General features: G+C 42.7%; 1 protein-coding gene across 1 annotated transcript in view; it reads left to right on the top strand.

Moving 5' to 3' along the window:
* Positions 1-775: 775 nt before the first annotated feature.
* COL23A1 (collagen, type XXIII, alpha 1) overlaps positions 776-12,172 on the top strand; it is a 305,502-nt gene continuing 294,105 nt past the window's right edge. The window contains exon 1 of the mRNA XM_012722702.1: positions 776-838. The gene's annotated coding sequence lies outside the window, so the exon portion shown is untranslated. The remainder of the gene's footprint in view (positions 839-12,172) is intronic.

The raw sequence follows: 12,172 nt of genomic DNA, 5'->3' as shown, positions 1-12,172 counted from the left end.
CCACCAGGGAGGGCCTCTTCCCCCTTTTCAAGCTTACATCCTCTACCTGTGATTCAGGCACAATAACAAGTCAGGTGATGGTTGTGCCAGAGCTGTTCCATGGGTTATACTCATCAGGTCTGTGACTTTGGACTCAACTTCTGTGTAATTCTTTTCCCTTTTCCCCAAATCTAGCACAAGGCAGGGCATGTGCAGAAATTCTTGTCAGACTGTGCTTGAACCTAAATTTCTAAGTCAAGGTTCCCCACTGGGAAGAAGAAGGGAAAATGTCATCAGGGTGATTGAGTCCTGGGCTCCCTGAGTAGAGGCAGATAGTCAGGGAGAGGCTGCAACCTAGGGGCCGTAGGACATCTGGGGTGCGGGTGGGGAGGAGGCCCGTGTGTGAGCTGGTGAGAACAGAAACTGCTAGTACAGAGAGCCATAGTGGCCAGTTGCTTGGCCGAACGCAGCCACCCTCTACTGCCCTCTTCCAACTTGGGGTGGCCACATAGGCACTTTGACTGCCTAGATTTGTGTTTGAAAGTGTTATAACCCAGCAGAAACCTGCCATCTTCTTTTCAGGCATTCCCAAATAATTAATTACTCAATGTTTAATTTTGTTTCTCTCAAACTGCCAGTAGAACTTATTGACCTTTTTAAAAATGTTCTTGAAAACACCACCACCATTGTAGATCTTTTCATACATTGGTTTTTGTTGATTTTTTTCCACTTTTACCCCACCCGGCTGTCAAACATCCTCATTTTTTTTTTCTTTTCTTCTTCCTGGTTCAGAAATTAGATGGACTCGTTAAACTGCGGACAGTTCGAGAGGCGCCAGCTGAATGCATCTGCCCCCCAGGTAAGCGGATGTTGGCTACTCGACATCCATAGGCCTGACCTTCTCTCACCTGTCTCCTCAAAACTGCAGATGTCCTGGGCAAGAGGATGGCCTGCGGTTTCCAGCTCATGGCGCCTTGTCAGCCTTACCCAGGCCTCTCAATTTTCCCAGGCAGGTTCACTAATCAGTGATCCCAGCAGGACTAACTCACTGACTGGGTTTGGTGAGGATGCTAAGAAACCATCAAAGATGACTTATAGTAAAGGTTTAAATACTTGGAAAATAACAGCCATCCCTTTCTAAAGACGGGTACAGAGGAGTAGACCAGGCCTGCAGCATCAGTGTTGTCACTTCCCCTTGCTCTGTTTTAAACATGGCGTGGTAGGTAAATAATGTGCTAATAAAGTTTTTTGTTGTTGTTTTTATTTCTTTTGGTTGAGGGAGAAAAAGGAGGAAAGAAACATCATCTAAATTAGTCAAATAATTGTGTGTGTATGTCATACTAGTGAAAGTGGAAGGTGGTAATACTTATCAGACTTCCCACACGCCATCCAGGGTGAGAGGACACCTGGCCAAGCCCAGTGGCTCTGTCCTGACTTCCATTGGCCAGCTTGTTTGGCATTTCCCAATCCATTTCAGCTGGTTGAGAAACCGCTCACAAAGAACAAGTAACTCATTGTTAGGATGTGCCTAGTGGGCCTCTTGTGAAAATTCAGTCTGTGAGCAACCAGTGAGAGAAAATTTTATGGTGGAACTTGAGCTAGCCTTTCGAGTTTTTAATAAGAGGAAAAAGGACATGACAGCTAATGATATCATGAACAGATTAGCAAGTCAGCATTTCAGTTCAGTGGGGGGATATATTCTGACCACAAGTGAATTTTTGGGTTATCTGCAAAATACATGAAGTGAGAATAATTCCCCCTTTTCCCTTTTCCTTACCGAGTGTTATATGAATATAATTTGTGTGAGTTATATGGATAAGTGTTTCTTAAGCCAGGAGTCAGCATGCATTCATGAGATTGGAAATCTGTTGCAGAGCATTTTGAAATTTTGGAACACATAGATTAGAATAAAAAATACTGGCTGAAGTTTTTGTTTCAGCTATTTGTATTTGTAGATATGAGCTACATAGTGAGACAGAATGAGTTTCTTGCTGTGGGTTTGTTGAGAATTGGCAAATATGGGGGAGTTGCCTGTGCCACAAAGTGTGACTCAGGCTGCCACCTGAGGCTTCCTCACACACCTTCCCCCAAAGAGATGTCTGTTCTCCAGCACTAATATGGGCTCTCCACACGTGCAGCTAACCCATGTTCCTCTGTTCTCTGCTCATGGTTTACAAATGTTTGTTTTTGATTTGGAGATAATATATGATGTGATTGAAAAAAACTTAAGTACTATAGAAGAGTACACATAAAAAATAACTCCTTCCTTTCTTCTGTTCTCCTTTGCATAGGGCCTTTCCTAGTTTGCCAATGTGTTTCTAGAGTATGCTGGTTGATAGAACATTCTGTCTACAGTCCTGCCACTGCCAGCTGCCATGACTGCAGAGCCCTTGTGTGGCTGTGTGACTGAGGAACTAGGTTTTACATTTGTAATTAATTTTAATTAAAATCACCACTTGTGGCTATGGTATCATACAGCCCTGTCTGGAAGCAGTTTTGAATACATTTCAGCAAGCAACTCCCCTCCTGTTTTTATATAAATAGTATCCTACATCTTCTTTCCATGGCTTTTTTTTTTTTTTTTTTTTTTTGGCTTGTGGTTTGCCTTTGAGATAGACTGAATCAGCCAGTGTGCCAGAGAGTAGGTGTGCTTCCTTATTTTGGGGAGATGTAGAAATACTGTCAAGCTGTTGGAGTGGCCTTTGAGGTACCCAATCCGCCTCTCCAAAGGACATCTTTTACTTTGTTTACTCTCTTTATTCTCTCCTTCCCCATACTATAGGCATCAGATGTACAGCTTTGCATTTCCAGATCTATATATTACATCATGATAACCACCAAGCCTCTAGTATGATCCATACAGCTGACTCCTCTACCTGTTCTCCCTCTTCCCCGCTGGTAACCACCATTTTACTGTCAGAAACTAAAGGTTTGTTTTTAGTTTTGTTTATTTATTTGCTTTGATTCTTTATTTTCCATATCTATTATAAGCAAAATCATACATTGTCTTTCTTCTGTCTGAATAATCTCTTAGCATAATCCCCTCAGGTGCACCCATGTTGTCACAGATGGCAAGATATCACCTTTTTTGTTTGTTTTTACAGCTGAGTAGGATTCCATTGTGTTCATAGACCACATCTTTAGCCACTGATCTGTTGGTGGTCACTTAAGCAGTTCTATACCTTGGCAGCACTAATTTCCAGTACCAGCAGCAGTATACCAGGGTGCTCTTTCCTCCATATCTTTGCCAACACTTGCTCTTTCTTGGGTTTTCATTCTAACAGGTAAACGGTGAACTCTCATTTTGTTTTTTGATTTGTATTTCCCTAATACTAAGTAATGAAGAACATGTTTTCATGTGTCTGTTGGCCATCTGTGTGTCTTTGGTGAAGTGTCTGTTCAGATTGTCTGCCCATTTTTAAATTATATTGTATTTTTGTTGTTGTTGTTGAGTTTCCATCCTGTGTTCTCAGATCATGCCAGGTCTGGATCATGATACCCACTTGCAATTCCAGAAAGGTAGGAAGAGGAGATTCAGAGTTGGTGACTGGCGGGAATATTCTGGAGGGAAAGAACAATGGCTCTGTAGCCTTTATTGGCATGTTCTTTTGGAACATGGGTGAGAAAATGCTGGCAATAGAGTCCACAAGTGAGGAAACTGGAAAAGAAAAGCGAGCATTGAACTTGGGTGCTCTTGTCAGGCACTAACGGCATCCCAAAGCCTTGGTGCAGAGCCTGGGGCCCCTGCCCCTTCACACAGTTCACATTGGTTTCTAAGTGGGCTCTACTAACTCTGGAAATTACTGTTAACTTTTCAGAAAGCTGTTAATACTTTTCATTTCCTTTTTTGCCTTTTTTGTTTCCTTGCATAATGTTCCAGTGGTATTTTGCATGTGGTTTCTAAAGGATGTGAAGTACGCTTGCAGTGTAGGGTGACTTTCCAGAAATTAATAAACAGATTAAACAGAGTTAGATTTTGCTGCTTTGTGAAAATGTTTGGAAGTTTGAGCAGGGGAGTGAAACTTTACAGAAGAGAGCATGGAGTGTAATGTAGAAATGATATAGAACCTGATACATTTCATCCATAGTTTATGGAAAATGTTACAGGGCAGAACAGGTTTCAGGGCGGAACAGAAGTAGTGAAAGTTACTGGTACTCAGCTTGTCTCCTGTATTTGTTGGCTTAGGAAAGAGCTTAGTGAAGAGGAGAGGTCTCTTATAACTTGTACTTTAAAATAAGAAATTGTTAACTCTTTTGAATTATTTGTAGAATTTAAATTTTCGTTGACTTGGGTTTGTGGTAAAATTAATGTAATGGCCATTTATAGCAGACTATACAAAGTTGAAGGAGATAATCTAATTTTATTTTTGACCATACTTGTCTGCCAACTTCATTCATTCATTCATTCATTTACTAAGTCATTCATCTCTCCCTACCCTGTCTTGTGCTTGTCCTGTGGGAAATATTGCCTAGAATCATTAGAAGAAATGCAGAGCCAGTGATTGGAAGGCGATATCACAGGACTAAGAACCAAGATATACTGAGACTGAGAAAAGAGTCCTAAGAAAAAGTTGTACAGCAATTTAGAGGAGGGGTATATCCCCTGGGACCAAGAGGACCAGGGCAGGAGAAAGATAATAGTTTAATAGTTGGGTAGGGTTTTAAAGACTGATTGGCATTTTTGTCAGCTGGGTTGGGCGACTTAATTCATGAACCCAGCATCCTGAGCAAAGGCAAAGGGTGTGATGTGATGAAGAATGATGGCTGAAAGGTGGTAATGGGAGGAAAGGAGAGTCTTAGTCAGGGAGAGATGTGGACTTTATTCCATAGCACCCAGTTGAAGGAGTCTGAATAGAACTTATGGTTAAGAGGAAGATTCAAGAAACAACACAGAAGATAGACGGACCTGGTTTCATCAAAGAAACCCACTGAGAGGGTGCTCAGGGTGGGCATTGTCTTATATTACCCCTGCAAGGTCCCCCCAAGTCTTGAATAGTGCAGGGCATGCAGAGGAGGGTTGATGAATATCTGCTGAATGACTTTGCTGGCAGAGAGGTCATGAGAGATTGAATGAGACCACAAGAAGTGATAGCAGGGAATAGCTGTGAGAGGGGGTGGGCCATGTGGTGAACAACTCTCACAAACAGGATGGATCGCTCTGGAGGGGACAGAGGTGCCCAAAGCTGCAAGCTAGGGGAAGTGTGATACCTGGACAGAAACACGAAATCCCCAAAAAGGGATTAAAAGGGATTTGAAAAGAATGATGGTGGGTGTGGACTTGGACAGTGGCTTTACAAATGAATTTGTACACCTGCAGATGACTGGAAGAGAACAATGAGAAGCCTTCTGTTAAGGCATAATCTAGCCACTCTGAACCTATTAATTATAAAATGTAGCATGTCTTATAAATACCGGTGTTGAAATTTAATTGACAGCTGGAGATTTGGAGATTTTCTTGTGACCACCAGAGGGAGCCCACTATATTCATTAAATTCTATAGAAATGTAACAAAAATTTAAAAGGATAATTAATATATATTTTAAAATACTAGAAAGCATTCAAAAATTTAAACCCACCTACAAGGTATATTTTTCTACTTAAATTGATGGTCCCTCAGGTTTTTCTACAGAATGTGTGTGGGGAGGGCGCAGGGTAGCTGTGCCTTTCAGGACAGTCAAGAGGTTGGTTTGGAAAGGTTATGATGATCATATGAAAATAAATAAAACAGCCACTAGTAAACACATTCCTACAACATCTCCCCACTCACCCAGTAGTTACTGAGCATTGTCTGATTTAATCCCAGTAGAGGATTCCCAAAGCTGTGGGGAAGGGTCCTCTCTGGTGACACAGTAGGTTAAAGCACAGCCCTATGAAGCTGTCAGCTGCCACTGCAACGAGCTCAATCCCCACATGACTCAGCAGACCTCTCCTGTCTCACCCACTGCTCCCCTCAGCAGTGTACTATATCACTCTACGTGTTCTGCTCCCCACTCTGTCTCTCATCTCCTGTACCTTTGGCCTGTACCCCAGTTCTTGTATAAATAAATACTTTTAATAAAATCTGTGGGGAAATGAAACTGGAGTGTCTTGACCTCAGTTTGGCCAACTCTGTGCCAGCTATTAGCAACAGGTGAACTCTGAATTCCATGAGGTATCATATAGCTTTTGTACATTTGGATTATTAAGTTCCATAGACCAGGAGCTCCTGCCACAGGGACATGTCTTTTCCCAGAGGTAAGTTTAGTGAAGTCTTATGGGCTTCTTTCTTCACTTCTTATGTGGACTGGAGATTCAAATGTGAAAAATAATACCATGGAGTACAAGACAAAAAGACCACTTTTTAAAATTAAGCGATAGAGATAAACTTTAGAAGCTTGGCACTGAAGTCAGAAACCATGAAGCATCACTTCTCAGTTAAGGGCAATTTGCCCACAGGGGCTAGTTGGCAGTGTTTAGAGACTTAAAATTTGTCTCATGTTAGGGGGTGGGATGGGATGGGGCCATACTGTCAGATAGTGGATAGAGGGCAGGGATCTGCTAAACATCCTTCAGTACACAGCATGACCTGCTCCCAGTGTCATTGGTGCCAAGGCTGAGAAACCCTGCCTTAGAAGAAAGTGTTTTCTTAATTATGATTGACCTAAGCTTGAATTTCTGTATAGAAAGAAAATCTTAACAAACTCCAAATATAAATAACAGAAACAGAAAAATGCCTTACACATACAGCAAATACATGGTTAATATTAATGGACTATAAAGTATTTTTGCAAAAAAAAATAATAATAAGGAAAAGTAAAATCCTTTAGTGAAAGGTCAGAGTATGGAGTCCCCAGTATGAAAAATACAAATGGTAATTCATTCCTTCAGTGATTACTTAAGGAGCTCCCATTCTGTGCCCGGATGCTCTGGGTACTTGAAGAGATATTCTACCTGTCACTTACTGAGGACATACACAGTACAACTGGGATACCAGTTTCCAACATTCAGATAGGGTATCAGTCATTCCAGTCTTTCTTGAGGGCAGTTTGGCATGTAAACAAACTTTTTAAAAGCATTCCACTCCATTCAGTATGTAATCTGACAACTGTGCAAAGGTGTCTGTATGTGATGTTCATCAGAACATCATTCATTATAGCAGAAATGTGGAGAATAACATTGACAGCCCTTTGTAAGGGAAGATAGCCACAGTATTTCAGTTCTGGGGAGAAAAGTGATGATAGCCTCGCAGTGTGAAAGGTATTTATCACCAAGTGATTAGATTATAAATACCCTTAATTTTTTACTTTTTTTGCATTTTCTGAGTTTTGCATTCTGAGTTTGTTTATAGTGAACAGGCATTGCCAAACTAGGCAGGAATAACAGCAAGTTGGCTATTAGGTATGTAGTGGAAAAATAAAAGAGAGCATTTCTGTTTCTGGCCCTGGGCAGCCACAGCCATGAGCAAGTGTCCTGTTGGATGACATACCCATACGACCCATCTCATGGTCTGTGATGGCTAGCACCATCCACCTGGATGTCCACTCTCTTCTCAATAGAACACCTGAGCTGAGCACAATAGAGGTACCTCTCCCCCCATATTTGTATTTAATATATATACTGTGCTCCTAAATGATCTTCTAAAGCTGAAAAGTACCCAGTTGATATTGGTTAATACAAAAATACATGGGGAGTGGTAGGGAATGTGTCTACTGGGATAAGACAGGCCTTGACTTGAATCCTGGATCTTCACATTAGAGATGTATAATATGGTTATGTTACTTAACCTCTCTGGGCTTCAATTAATTGTCCTTTACTAACTAAACCATCATCCCAAACTTAAGAGGTTTTAAATTCACCATTTTTCATTCAGAAACATTTACCTCCTTAGATTCTGGGATACAATGATGAACAAGAAAGTCTTTGCCCATATGGGACTTACATCGCAGGTGTTGGGGGTAGGGTGAAGGAGAAGAACTAAAACAGGTAAACCAGCAAATGAATAAGATAAGTCTGAACTGATGAGAAGATGTGGAGGTACAGAAAGGGTTCCTTGGCAAAAGGTAAGATAGGAGGATACCGATGAGAAGATCTACTACTTTAGGAAAGGAGGTGAGGGTGGATACATCAGTGTCAAGATCTGCATGATGAGACATCCCAAGATGTTCCAGGGCCCCAAGAACAGCAAGTTGGCTCTTCAGCAGCAGGAGGTTGTGTGCACTGGGAGGGTTCAGTGTCTACAGCAAGCAGCGAGGCATGATGAGATAATGCAGCAGAGGGGATGTGTCCATGTGGCTCAGTCCTTTCAGCTATGAAGGATGTGTATTTCATTCAGAAGGCAGTGGGAAATCATTTATAGGTTGAAAATAGAGAAGTAACATTGTCAAATTTGTGTTTTAAAAAAACAAAGGCTGGTGCATTATGGATAATGGACTTGGAGGTATTCAGGGGAGGAAAGTGTGGGCAGAAGAAGCGAGGAAACCAGCTGGGAGGTTATGGCAATGGTCTAATTGATGTAACAGGGACTTGAACTGGATGCATTGAGGCACAAATGGTTGATGTGTATTTTAGAGACTGCACTGATGGGACTAGTGCGATTGCACTTACTTAAAGGAGGATGATACCCAGTTTTTGGATGACAACCAGATACTTGACTTGGGCAACAAGACTTGCTGTTCTTGGGGTGGAGGACAGGATGGGAAGTTAGTACCTGGTTATTTTTAATGACTTTGGAACATCTGAGAGGAAATACCCAGTCTGGAGTAGATAAGACAACAAAGGTGGAGGCAGCAACGTAGGTCTGGCCCAGAGTGGGCATAAATAACTGTGTGCTGACTCTGAATACGTGTACTTTGAGGGTAGTAGTGGGAAGACAGCTGTGGGCTGTAGGGTGTTTGCCTGCCTAGAGCCTGGTATACCTCTTTATACTTTGTTGTATTAATCAAGGCTCCTGAAACAAAGAAAGAAAGCCAATAGGATATGTATGTATATAGAGAGATTTAAGTACTTAGTATATATGATTACAGTGTCTAGCAAGTCCCAAATCTTCCGAGTAAGTCAGTAAACCAGACATCCAGGAGAGCCAGTGTCCCGTCTTGAGTTCTAAAGCCATTTGCTGACAGCCAGGAAAGGCTGTGGTGCAGATGTAGTCCAAAACAGTTTGCTGGACAATCTCTGTTGCTTGGGAATTTTCTCTTTTTTATTTTAAACTGATTGGATGAAACTCACCCCTAGTATGGAGGCAGTCTCTTTACTCCTATTTGGATGATATACTGCACATATCTGGACACAATGTCCCAGTTAAGTAGACACATGAAATTAACTGTCAAGCATACTGTCTTCTGTTTCTTCTTTTGTGATTCTCCTTATGTTTCTTATCTCTCCAGTCACTTCTTTTACTCTGCTTCCCATGTGTTGACTTAGTCATTCCTACCCCACCCCCACTGCCAGTCGTCTTCAGACCTTTTCCCCTTTGTCTCTTCCAAACCTGTCTTAGGATCACTTGGGGGCAAAGTGATGTTAGGTCATTAGTCATTAGTGAAGTATGCAATCTGTGAACTGGCATTTTCAATCTGATTCCTGCCTCCTCTGTACCCATATCTCTAATGCTTTCACTGCCCCCACCCCCTGTGTGCCCTGTGGAATGGAATGACTTTGTACCTCGGTCATACCAACAACATGGAAACTGTATGTCATTCCTTTGTTTAAAATATCCCCCTCGCCATTCCACTCCATTTCTACTTGAACAATCTGTATTCATTCTTCAAGGTCCAGCTTAAAACCTATCTCTCCTACGGACCTTCCCCATTTTCAGACAGAGTTAATTTTCCTTCCTGTGACCTGACCCCATCACACTGCACACCATCAGCAGTTCCATATTGTAGCTTTTTAAAAGATGTATTTATTTATGCATATAAGAACTTGGGTACAGACCAGAGGTGTGGAGGAGAAGAGTACTCACCAGAGACAGAGTTGGGAGCAGAACAGGCAGATGTACTAAAATTCACTGCTGAGGGGAGCAGCAGGTGAGAGAGGAGAGGTCTGCTGCGCCATGTGGGTTCCTGGCCGGGGATTGGACTCGTGCCACAGTGGCTGCAGATAACGTCATAGTGCTGTGCTTTAACCCCTTGAGCCACACGGAAGCGCCCCATATTGTACTGGTAGTAGCATCACTTCTCTTGATTGTCACCACCCTCACCATCCCTTGAAACCCTGAAAGACAAGGGCCATGTTCCCTAACTTCTCATATAGGGACTGGCTCATCACAAGCCCCCAGTGGGTGTCAGATGGGGATTATGGGGGCAGAAAGGAGGACATGTTTAGAGCTTACTAAAGGAGCACATGGAAGTCAGCTCATTTAATAACTGTTTGGGTGATTTGTGGAATGATGGTGAAATGTCTGTTAGAGGATTGTTACAGAGAAGGAGTTATAAAATCTTTTAATAAAACTGCCGTGGCTGACATGTCCTTGAATTCCATGCTTTCCACAAACTGGTCTGGCCTGCACAGAGCAGCTTCTCAAATTCATGCCCCCCCCCCCTTTTTTTTTTATTATTATGCATTTTGTCCTGATTAAACTCTTTGCCATGTTTTCTCCACTTGTATTTTTTTCTTTTCTCCTTGTTCATCTTGTACTTCGACTGGGGCCTGGCTCTGTTACCTTCTGAGTTGGCTCCAGGGGTTGATGATTGGATGCCATTTGTATGTGGTAAGTGACTGGCCAGGGTCCCGCCCCTGTGAATCATACCCATTAGATCTGGTCTTGCTGTCTTGCCTTGGGGGGTACTTGCCTCTGTTGGGAAATTTATTCCATGCTGGGAACAGTTTAGAACTATCCTTACTGAAAAGAAGGATACCCTTTGTGATTAACATTTCCTGTATGTTTGTCCTATTCTCATGTTCAAATTACCTAAATAGAACCAAGTTTGATAGCTGTGTAGACTTAGGCACTCCCTGATTAGAAGGTCTCCCTGTGTCATCTCTGTCCTCTCCCTTGTCCACCTTCAGTCTTGCCAAACTCCATGTGACCCCTTAGCATGGGCTGTCTGCAATCTGGCAGCGGTTCTGCAGGCAAGCATACTTGCATGACCCTACTGAGACCTCATCCTTGGTATGGGGTGACCTCCACTTGCCTTCCATCCTTATGGGACTGATTGAAATGGACGGTATTGACAGAAAGAGCCACCCTTACTCAACTGCACAAATAAGATTACTTGTAGCAGAAACATACAGACAAATGTCTCCCCTCTGCCCTTTGTCTGCTCATTTGGCCTGCTTTGCTCTATTCTGCCCTTCCATATCCTCAGTTCTCTCGGTTTATCTCTGGGAAATGTTTAACATGTCACAGTAGCCAAGACTTGTGTTGAGCACCTAGACCTTTGGAAGAGGCAACTTTAAGGGCAAATTACCATCCTTGTAGGCTCAGTGCTATTGTTCCGGGGAACACAGAGGAAGGGGATCTTGATGGATGGTGAATAAATTAGAAATCTTTGGTCACTAGTGACAGAAATCAACATAGGCAGATTAAGATGAAAAGGAGAGAAACATAGTAGCTCACAGAAGCAAAATGCATCGTGAAAGAGAGGTTGGCAAGGACAGTATACAGGGCAGTTCTAGGATCTAGGCAACAGGACAGATGGGCAGGCACCCAGGAGTCAAGACCTCTTGAATGTGCCCACACCCACTGTTTTTTTTTTTTTTTAAAATAAAAGATTTATTTTGGGCCCTCCCTGGTGGTGCAGCGGGTTAAGGCACAACACTGAGGATCTAAAGCCGCTTCCGCATGAGTTCGATTCCCACCTGCCCCGGAGGTGACCACATGGCGTGGCAGACCTCTCCTGGCCCGCCCGCTGCTACCCTCAGCAGTGTACTTCATCGATCTGCCTGTTCTGTTCCCCACTCTGTCTCTGGTGAAGCCTCTCACCACCCCTGAGCCTCTGGCCTGTACCCCAGTTCTGTATGCACAATAAATAAATCTTTTAAAAAAAAGATTTATTTTATTTAGGATGTGCATGTGTGAGAGAGAATTTTCATCAGAAACAGAGTGGAACGCAGAACAAGCTGATTGACTGAAATACACTTCTGAGGGGAGCAGCAGGCAAGACAGGAGAGGTCTGCTGCGCCATGTGGGTCAGCTCCCTGGCCAGGAGTTGAACTTGTGCTGTAGTGGCTAGAGATAGCTTAACCCCTTGTGCCACCAGGGAGGCCCACTGTTTTG

Source organism: Condylura cristata, unplaced genomic scaffold (genome assembly GCF_000260355.1).
Source record: "Condylura cristata isolate star-nosed mole 26May11 unplaced genomic scaffold, ConCri1.0 scaffold00008, whole genome shotgun sequence".
Taxonomy (NCBI): Eukaryota; Metazoa; Chordata; class Mammalia; order Eulipotyphla; family Talpidae; genus Condylura; species Condylura cristata.
This window is presented reverse-complemented; position numbering and strand designations above follow the sequence as displayed.